The sequence below is a fragment of the Ischnura elegans genome, chromosome 13 (genome assembly GCF_921293095.1).
Source record: "Ischnura elegans chromosome 13, ioIscEleg1.1, whole genome shotgun sequence".
Taxonomy (NCBI): domain Eukaryota; kingdom Metazoa; phylum Arthropoda; class Insecta; order Odonata; family Coenagrionidae; genus Ischnura; species Ischnura elegans.
The window spans coordinates 7,956,786-7,968,893 of NC_060258.1; positions in this window are offsets into that span (position 1 = coordinate 7,956,786).

Sequence of the window (12,108 nt, forward strand, 5' to 3'; positions counted from 1 at the left end):
AAAAAAGGCAGGGTCTTATGTACAAATTTAATTGGAATGTTCACGTACAAATTGAGGTCAGAGGACCTCTTTAAACACAACATTGGATGTAATTACACTATCCTCTGTTAAACGCACATGATGACACATACTTACGTATCAACAGGAGACTTGAATGTGAAATCAGCCGCATTTTGATAATAGTTATTTAAAGAATGCGAGATATTGTTGCAAATGAACAAATTTATCAGTTTTTGCGCCGTTAACGTCAGGAATATTTACCGGTTTTTTGTTTTTTTTTTATTTAAAAACTAATTTTAGGATACAATAGCAATATTTAGGATGTAAGATATTCCGTCGCATGTTCTCTGATAAATTCTGTGCATTTCGGTACCTCATTTGTAGAGTTAGGTTGCATATAAGTTGAGAAAAAGGTATCTATACAGTAGAAATAATATAGAAGATATATGTTAGTGCGAAGGCTTCCGCGGTGCGCTGGTACTGTAGGCTGCATTTTCCGGGTCTCACCGCGTCGTGGTTGCTTTGGTGACAACAGTTTCTCCTGCATTCCAGCAGACGTCTTTAGGTCAATACCGGATCCGATACGTGGACGATACATTTGTCATCTGGCCACATGGAGAGCAAGAATTGGATAATTTTCTACGACATCTCAACAACCAACATGATTCAATCAAGTTCACCATGGAAGTGGAAAAGGACGGCTGCCTACCCTTCCTAGACGTACTCGTGACCATAGGCGGATCCAGGGGGGGGGGCACGGGGGCACGTGCCCCCCCCAGACCCTCAAAAATATGCAAGATTTTTAATACGGTCCCAATATCATTGCATTCGTTTTGTATTGCGAGGTATCCTTGTGCCCCACCCAGAACAAAATCCTGGATACGGCCTTGCTTGTGCCCCTCCCAGAAAAAAATCCTGGATCCGCCCCTGCTCGTGACGAAGAAACCTAATGGAAAACTCAGGCATGGAGTCTACCATAAGGCAACACATACGGACCGATACCTGCATGCCTCCTCACACCACCACCCTACTCAGAAGGCAGCTCTAATCTCGACATTAGTGCACAGAGCATACTCCATCTCTGACCGAGTATTACTTCCGTCCAAAAAACGACATTTGGTGACGGCCCTGGCCAGCAACGGATATCCCAGTGACATGGTCCTTAAAAGGACCACAAAGATAGAAAGAAAACTCAAAAATGAGACACCAAGTCCTAAAACGAAGAAACCCAAGGCAGCGGGTTATGCGACAATCCCCTATGTGGCTGGCACCAGTGAAAAAATCGCGTTACTCCTGAAAAAATTCGACGTTACAACACACTTCAACTGTGTTAAGAAGACTGAAGAACTTCTTCCCACTCCTAAGGACCGTATCTCACCTCACGCCTGTGAAGGAGTTTATGAAATTGAATGCATTAGCGGTATGTCATACATCAGACAGACCGGGAGAGCTGTGAAGTGCCGCATGTAAGAACACAGAAGAGCGGTGAAAAATAAACAATTCCATCTGTCGGCTGAGGCTGAGTACACTCTGAGAGAACCTGGACACGAAATCAACTGGGAAGAAACAAAAGTTATCGCCAGAGAATCCCGATATTTTCGGAGAATCATCCGAGAGGCGATTGAAATTTCTAAACATCCTCATAATTTCAATCGAGAGGATAGCTACCAATTCCACAGTACATGGAAGAGACTCTTCGCCCCATACCCCTACGATATTGGCCGCAAGGCGACCAATCAGGGAGGACCTACACCACTGGGCTGCCTATATAACGGCGGCCAAAACACGGCATAATCACTTCGACCTGAAGACGCCTGCTGGAATGCAAGAGAAGATATATATTTCATCCTGCCGTATATGCAACACGCAAATACAGATTTGTCCCGCGGCGCTGTATGCAACACAGGATAATATTGTCCATGCATATTCGTTGCAGGCCGGCCAAAACGCATCGAAGGAAAATAAATAAGTCTCGCTAATCCGAGCGAAATTTTCGAACTGGAAACTATCAGGCAATCAGTACGTTAAGGAAACGCTATAATAGGGTTTTAAATAGCGAAAAATGTGTATCATAAAGTACTTTATCCTACCCATCCTCTTGCAAAAATGCACAAAATACATGAATACATTACGGGCAAGGGAGTTTGGTACCAGTGGGAATAATCATGACGTCTGTTACTGAATAATAGCACGCAATTTACAAAACTTCTTTAACGATAATTTTAGAAGTAACATTGTTGATTAACATTTTTCATGCTTCTTAGATTATATTTTTAATATTTTTGCCTGCTTATGATACGTTTCTTTGGTTTAGTTATGGATTTCACAGGCTAGTAAACTTTTTTTCAAGTATAGAATAGAAAAATGTGTGGATTTGATATACCTTGAGCAAGTTATTGGCAAGAAAAAAATCGATACTTTTAAGTGAAATTAATGGGTAATAAATGGGAAGTCAAATTTGAGATTGAGATTGTATTTTTCATCAAAAGCAGTTATTCAACGTTTAAAATGGTACCTCAGGTGTAGGTGCAGTATTAATGGAACACATGTGAAATGACAGAGAAATACCTTTCTGTAATAATACATAGGATTAGGGATTTATTTTGCGTCTTAACTTAGAAAGAGACGTGAAACAACATAAACAATACTGATGGTCGTCAAGGGGACAGGAAGCAAGAAACGCTAAAGTTCACGCATTTATATGTTCTTTTTTCAAACTTCACCGTTATTTACTTGGGAAACAAACCTCGAATACAAGAATAAGAACGTGTATATATATTTCTTTCCAATGGTATATGTTTCAACTACATGCTACCATTATCACTAATATAAATATGCAAAAGAAAAAAAGGTCTACAGGCATTATTAATGACCTCTACATGTATTTTTTATCGAAACTTTAAACTCGAAGCGAAAACGCAACGGCTAAGTAGGGATGACTGGAAAAGTCCGTGTGACGTATTTCTGATTCAAGCTGCCCGCGTGTTAGGTGACCTTGGGGCGAGGCTTGAGCGCTGATACGACGCAGGATGGTAGCAGGTAGCAAAGTACCATGGTAGCTGGTAGCGCTTGGCTTAAATAAGGATTATTATTACCTTATCAAACAAAGAAAACCTTCTGACCTTAGCCACTTTTAATAGGTGATTATTAAGACACGTTTCCCTGAGCTATGTGGCTCATGCATGCATTGGTAATCTCAGGCGATGTAAAACTTCTATCAACTCGTATAGAAACTAGGTCCCTGTGATGTCACGTGGAGTGGAATCGCATGGGCGCCAAATGTGGCCTTTTTTAAATGAGAATAAAATTGACCATTGCCATTCGTCTAAACTGGGATTTCTAAAACCAAATAATTTGTATATTATGAATACACTAATGGTGGGTAACGAATCCCAATCAATGCCTTTCGTTTTCTTTGATGAAGGAGACTACCCTATTCTGCAGCCGTTCGGCAAGTTTTCTGGCTGTCTCTCCGCAGTGCACACTAGGCGGGAGAATCAATAGAGGCAATGCAGTTAATGAGATTGCAACTAGCCTTAAACTAACAACTAGACGTCAGAAATGACTTGAGCGTGTGGTGTGGAGGAGGTGCAATTACCCTATCTGCTCAGTACCTGCCTGTCGCTTTTATAGTGTTTTTACTGAGCTATTGGGGGTTGAAAATAAAATCTCCCTCGTAAATTTTGTTAATCTACTTCAGGTTGCCATGTTTGTTCGAAACAATCCTCATCTTTTCCCTGTTAACGCCAATCTACACAATCACAACACACGCTCTAAAAACAACATACACACCCTCCAATACTCCTACAGAGTCTGTTTAAAAGGTCCATACCACTCCATTGCCACTGTGTACAATAAGATTCCTATCACAATCCGTTCCATTTCCTCATCAATCCAATTCAAAGCCAAACTGAAACATATATTTGTTGAAAAGAGCTACTACAATCTAAATGAGTTTTTAACTGGTGTTGTGTATTAACCTATGAACTCAATCCCACTGATAACTGTGTGTTTGCATAGCTCATTTGTATCGTATTTTATTATCTATTAGTATTTTATGCTGTATTATCTTGACGAAACTCATGGATGTATTATCCCAATGAAGTTAATAAATATTATTATTATTATATTATTATTATTATTTATGAAAAAATGGAGATTATTTTTCTAACAGCCCTAGTATATTGATCAGTAGCTACATCTGGTGCCAGCATCAACCAATGTCTGAGCGAATCACGTGAATTAGATGTAAGGCGAATTAAGAATGGAATAGCCAGGGGAATTATTAGACCTTCCTATCTCTCGACATCTTTAATAAACCAGAGATAGGAAAACGGATGAACTGCAACATTTTGCATTCGTAAACATATGAACCTAGTTTCTGCTTAAAGGATAATGCAAATAACAATAACTAGGGGAATTGTGTTGCTTTCAAAACAGTTACACAGAGAAACGCGCAGTTACTTAAAAATCAGTTATGAAATGCAGAAGGAATGGAAATTAAGAATAACCTTTCAATTGTGATACAATGGAATATAATGACAAATGAAAAACAGCAATACACAGTCATAAATAAAGTGAAAAGATCACAAAAAAATAGTTGGGAATAAGAAACAGAAGCATGCTATGCTATCAGAAATACAAGTCCTATGGTGGGAGTTTAACTACTGGGTACATCAGTATATCAGCCATTACTTACCTATGGAGCACATTCATAAGATTTTTAATGACTGGAACTATTAGAAGAGCTTACGCAATCACAAAGAAGAATTGATGAAATTATTATGCTAAGGACAATCACATGGTCTGATGCAATCAACAAAAATAAAATTCGTATACTTAATGTCAACAAACAATAAACAAGTCCATACAAGAAAATCATTCACGTCACTTGGTGAAGCTAGAGAAGATCATGGTACACAGCTGACTGTTGTAATTAAGAGTAAAGCATCAGAGGAGAGGGTTTGACAATACTGATGGCTTTTATAAAAAGACCATTGAATACAACCATAAAACAAGTTATGCATGTACTTGAGCTGCCAAATAAAATATTACAACAATCACAAATCTTGCTCATGCCCATAGTAGATGCAGAAAATAAACATTACTTATTAAAACATTGCATTACAATTTGAAATAAACTAGCATCTTGCAGCATGGGCATGGTTAAGAATCTGAATACAAAATACAAAACAATTAAAAAAAAAACAAATTGATTCATTATTCTCAGGAAGTTAGCAAGACCAATATGAACTATAGGCATGCAGTAACTCCAAGAGGAAGACGATTATATAAAACCCAAAAAAAGAAATTGCTTTAAATAATTAATGCATAGCAATAACATGCAAAATGATTAGATTCACAAAACTTCGGGAAAAACAACGCTGGCGCGAGATGTCCATTGACATTCACTGTCGATTATAAATACAAGCACACTCATTAGTCTTTCTACTCAACTGACCAGAGAGAAAAATAACAACATCGAAACTGTGCACTTCTGAAAGAACGCATTGCTCCACTCAAACACTATCCAAATTAAAAAAAAAACACTTCAGAAAAAACAGACAGCAATATGGAGGAAAACAAAACATTATCACATGCATATAAGAGTGAATACAAAGATGGGAATTGCCTTAAATGACTGAACAGTCTTCTGAACGAATGAATAAAAAAAATTTAAATGAAATATAAAGTCAACAAATTATAAAATAGATGAGTACTTTGGATTATAATACTTTTCTCAAATAGATTTAACAGCAAAACTTTGTGTTAACACTACAAAAATTAACTAAGGTATACAAATTTGATTTCGTTTCTACGGAAGACTTGCAGAGGGGAATAATCAACATAAACATTATGCAAATAGCAAAACCCAGCATGACACAACAACAGAGAATGTTGCAAATGGATTTAAAAATAAAATGCCATATTGTGATTTGATGCGTAAAATTAAATTGCAGGGACAAAATATGCATAATGTTTTCAGTGGCTTTAAGTTCAGGGTCATTCCATGTCAGTTCATCCAGGCATGACACCCACCGACTCGGATTTTGATGAAACTTGCCAATTTTCATCCTTCCATGCTGGAATGAAACAGTGTAAAATATTTCTTGGCTATCTCTAATAGTTTTTTTTTTCACGACCATTTGAAGTTTGGGTGAAACTGCAGTTTTTCAATGAATGCGGTCTCCAGAGGCACTTGTACCTCCAGAGGGAAATAATTTGTCTCAGCCATAGTTTTCATCCGATTCTTATGAAAATTTGCAGGTTTACTATAGAAGTCATGAGGATTCCAAAAACTAATTGAAAAATATCCTAAGGAATATTGGAAATTCTCTAAACTCGTATGTTTCATAAGATTTTAGAAAATTTTGCGTCAAAAACATGGTTCTATAAAACATCAAATTTTTACCTGAGGCAACATCTGAATCAAGCTAAATTATTTTTTCTAATATTCCTTAAGGTATGACCCACCACCTGTAAAAATAAAATTCATGGCTTTTTGCTTGCTTTGTTGCTAAAAAAAATTTTATGGAAAAAAATCCCTTTTCACGACTCTGGTCGTCAGTGTTGGGTCCTCCTTCAAGTGTGATGAAATGCTTGTGTTAACTGTTTTCTATATCTAAGAAAATATTTACAACATGTATCTAGTGCATAATACATTCAAAAATTAAAACATTTTTTATGTGCAGGTTGTTTTTCTCCCGATAAGAAAAATATATTTTTGAAATAGAATATTTTAAGGAATTCATAGCACTTACCCATCATTGCTGGGGAAAACTTGATTGTTGCTATATAAAACACATCAAAATACGGGATGCATGTCAATACAAGTTAACTTTCTCCATTCTGTATTGACAAAAAACTTCACGAATGTTTTTTAACTCATGAATGTTGTTCTACTTTGAACAAAAAGGTTTTCAAAGTACTGGATAAAGATTTCCTTCCAGAGCATGATTCAGAAGTTCTTGATAAAGCGAGTCATATGGATGTGCTAGTTGGGTTACTAAAAGAAAACTGGTGACAGCAGGCAGTCAGCAAGAGATAATTCAGCTACTAACACTAGCTCCGGCTTCGTGGATTATGAAAAAAATAGCCACCAAAATTAATGTAAGTGAATATACAATTCGGCATGCTAGGGAATTCTAGGAATGAAAGGCATCATAGCCATACTAGATCCAAGGAGGGGCAAAAACATAGAACAAACTGCAGTGGACTTAGTTCAGACATTCTACCAAAATTACGAGTATTCACGCCTTATGCCAGGAATGAAAGATAAGGTGAGTGTGTCCAAAAATTTCCACAAGCAAAAGAGGTTACTTCTAAGTAACCTAATTGAGCTGTATGCAGCTTTTTAATTTGAATTCCCACATGTAAAAATAGCGTTTTCAAAATTCTGTCGGTTGCGGCCTAAATGGTGCGTGTTGGCAGGCTCCTCTGCAACCCATTCTGTGTGTGTCTGTGCTATCCATCAGAATGCATCACTTCTTCTCCACGGATGCTCTATAGAGGAGACCTACAACAACCTATTTGACTACTTGGTATGTTCCAAAGATAACAGGGATTGCATGTTACGGCACTGTTCAGAATGTATGTCTGACAAACAACTTGAAGGAGCATCTGAAAAGTAAATTCGAGGAATGGGACCCTGAAGATCAAGTGACATACAATGGGTGACAACAGATCAGACCCAATAAATTACGTTAACAGTGACTCTGGATGAATACATAAATAGTCTGGTTAACAATCTCGAAAAACTTCTCCCACATTCCTTCATAAACAAATCCCAGGCGAGATACCTAAAAGAACTAAAAAATAACCTACAGCCAGACGAAGCCATTGTTTTGCTGGATTTCAGTGAAAACTACCATTATGTAATACAAGATGAGGTTCAGGGTCATCACTGGAATCAGGATGGTTGTTCCCTACATCCAGCGGTAATTCATACTCGTGGACAGCTGAAGAAAGATCTCTGTGTGTCAAGTTTGTGTGTATTTTGTGACCTTCTAGAACATGATGTAGCTTTCGTATTTGAAGCGCAAAAAATAGTCATTCAGTTTTTAAAGGAAAAGTTCCTTGAAGTAAAGAAAGTGCAATATTTCAGTGATGGTTGTGCTGACCAATATAAGAACTGTAAAAACTTTATAAACCTGTGCCATCATCACCTAGACTTTGTCTTGCATGCTTCTTAGTCTTTTTTTTCAACTAGTCATGGGATATCTCCATGTGATGGGATAGGTGGAACAGTTAAGTGCATTCTTACAAGAGAAAGCCTTCAGCAGGATCTGGGTAATACAATGACTTCCATTGAAAAGGTGTTTGAGTTCTGCAAGTACAAAGTGGATAAAATTTCATTTTACGTTTTAAAAAAAGAACATTTATCAATGATTCGGCAACAATTAGAAACTCACTGGTACCTCGTAAAAACAATCCCAGGTACTCATAGCTACCATTCTTCTATACATTATTGTGACAAAAAAAAATAGCTTTGACACCAAATACAGTTCTGTCCACAATTTCGTGATAAAGCCAAGTTGGGAAGAAATTTTGACAAAAACTTGTACTAATTCTTTTGTGGCCTGCTTGTATGACAATCACTGGTTTTTTGGGCTACTTATGTCAAAGGATGTTGACCCATGTGATATAAAAGTGAAATTCTTTATCATTTTACTGGCCAAAAGAGAAAGAAGATATTTGCAATGTTACTGTAAATAATGTCATTTGTTATGTGGAAACTCCTACCACAAGAGGCTCAGGACGAATGTATTACTTCTCGGAGAAAGACATTGAACAAAAACAAGAACGTGTGAACCGACGGCTGTAGGATTTAAAAGGAAAACTTGGAATTACCATTACTGGAAAAAAAATGTAACTCTAGTGTAACTGAAATATTAGCTTTCTCAGAGATAGGCCTCATTGAAGACCTTGGATACTATCCTATTTAACTACAAACTGATGCACAGACAAAAGTGACTATATATTGTGATTATTCATTTATAAGTTGTGCAACATTAATGAAGTAAAACACATTCGTGAAGTTTTTTGTCAATACAGAATGGAGAAAGTTAACTTGTATTGACATGCATCCCGTATTTTGATGTGTTTTATATAGCAACAATCAAGTTTTCCCCAGCAATGATGGGTAAGTGCTATGAATTCCTTAAAATATTCTATTTCAAAAATATATTTTTCTTATCGGGAGAAAAACAACCTGCACATAAAAAATGTTTTAATTTTTGAATGTATTATGCACTAGATACATGTTGTAAATATTTTCTTAGATATAGAAAACAGTTAACACAAGCATTTCATCACACTTGAAGGAGGACCCAACACTGACGACCAGAGTCGTGAAAAGGGATTTTTTTCCATAAAATTTTTTTTAGCAACAAAGCAAGCAAAAAGCCATGAATTTTATTTTTACAGGTGGTGGGTCATACCTTAAGGAATATTAGAAAAAATAATTTAGCTTGATTCAGATGTTGCCTCAGGTAAAAATTTGATGTTTTATAGAACCATGTTTTTGACGCAAAATTTTCTAAAATCTTATGAAACATACGAGTTTAGAGAATTTCCAATATTCCTTAGGATATTTTTCAATTAGTTTTTGGAATCCTCATGACTTCTATAGTAAACCTGCAAATTTTCATAAGAATCGGATGAAAACTATGGCTGAGACAAATTATTTCCCTCTGGAGGTACAAGTGCCTCTGGAGACCGCATTCATTGAAAAACTGCAGTTTCACCCAAACTTCAAATGGTCGTGAAAAAAAAAACTATTAGAGATAGCCAAGAAATATTTTACACTGTTTCATTCCAGCATGGAAGGATGAAAATTGGCAAGTTTCATCAAAATCCGAGTCGGTGGGTGTCATGCCTGGATGAACTGACATGGAATGACCCTTCATGCATCAAAAACCCGATGTAAAAATGGAAACTGTTATCAAAAATACAAATATCGTAGCCACTAAGAAAAAATAATGATGTGAAAAGGATCGCAAACGTTATGTATGCACGAGATAAGGGTCATTCTAATTTCAAATCAACCAGGCCATGACACCCACCGACTCAGATTTTCATGAAACTTGCCATGGTCATACATTCTGGTATGATTAGAAATTTTGTACAATTTTAGCCTCCAATAGGGTGGTTTCCTATTATTTTTTTATTGCCTAAATCAAAAGATTATTACTCCTGGAGTACGCATTTCACACTTTTAGATTTTTAAATGACGATATCTATTTTACGCGATTAAATGAAAGGTGAAAAATTTCAAGCGCACGAAAACGCGACGGTTAAGAATGAATGCCGGGAAATCTCTCCGTGTAACGTCGTTCTGGTCCCCGCTGCTGCAAATGAGGTGACCTTTGGGCCAGGCTCTGAGCGTTGATACGACACAGGATGCTAGCAGGTAGTGGAGTACCATGCTAGCTGGTAGCGCTTGGATTAAATAGGGATTATTATTCCCCTATCAAACGAAGGAAACTTTCCGATCATAAGCAGTTTTAATAGATGATTATTAAGACATGTTTCCCTGAGCTTTGTGCCTCATGCATGCATTGGTAATTTCAGACGATGTAAAACTCCTATCTTCTCGTATAGAAACTAGGTCCCTGTGGCGTCACGTGGAGTGGCATCGCATGGGCGCCAATCTGGCCTTTTTCGAATGAGGATAAAATTGACCATTGCCATTCGTCTAAACCGGTATTTCTAAAACCAAATAATTTGCATATGTATAATGAATACACTAATGGTGGGTAATGAATCGCAATCAATGCCTTTCATTTTCTTTGATGAAGGAAACCACCCTATTGTCAAGTAAACAATATTGGAGCATGCAATATCTCTCTATAGCGTATGCTACTGGCTCTTAGAGTACGAAACACATTAGCATCCATGTGAATGTCCTCCCCCACGTACTGCTAATTTCGTGCTATCTGAACTATTCCAGCAGAGGGAGTTTTACTTAAAAAAATTTTATTTAAAGAGCCAGTAGCATACGCTATAGTGAGATAAGGCATGCTCAAATATTGTTTAATCATGAGTCTAACTTATATCTCCTCTAAATTGTGTAATTTCTATGTGCCTTGAAAAAGAGCCATTTTTCCCCATGACCATGAATGAGTATTTTTTTTACTAAAAGGAACGTCGGACTAATGACTTTTTTTCACCAGGATCTTTGCTCATGCATTAATGATTACTTTAAACCGAACCATGAGTCTGTATTCACATTGCCTTTCCCTGCGGATGCTGACAATGAAAAATGGTACCAGCGAGATTTTTTTGTGAACTTAATTTTTTTGCAGCTGAATTACTTCATGCAGTGAATATTAAATGGTAATCGTGGGATCATTATGGATCAATTATCTTTAGAAAAAAAATCATGCCTTTCCATCTCAAAGGAAGGGAGTTATGGATGAAAATAAAAATCACCATGCATTGTACATTGAGGCATTTTAGGGGTCACGCCCAAATTTCAATTAATCATATTTCATTAACAATTGACAATTGGGGGTCAAAATTGAACACAATCTCTAATTGTACCAGAATGTATTACCATGGCAAGTTTTATGAAAATCCGAATCGGTGGGTGTCAGTTGATCGATATATTGGTTGATTTGACATGGAATGACCCCATAGTAAGACTCTGAACACGTTTCCTTACACACAAATAAAATCACAAGCCCCTAAAAATCTAAAAAGTATTCTGATTTATTAAATGTCATACCTCAATACTTAAATCTGCAGCACAGCACAAACATTAAAGTATTCAAGGAACAGAATTTATAGCACTAATAACACAGGTCTGCGACATAAAAATTGTTTCAAATTTATTTGAGTGATTTTCATAGTGTTTTCAACGCTGATTTAGGGAAAAAAAAAGAAAAAATTCCATCACGCACAGTCATTGCATAACCCATAATGTATAACAGTCATGAGCACTACCATGGACTACAAAAACACAGCTGATCAATGATCACACGAATTATCCAAACATTACACTAAGTATAATAACAAACAATGAATATTATAAATACAAGGACACGTGTGATTTAACAATTTGATATGGCCGCTGTGCAAAAGTAGAAAATGGACACAGGCAAAATG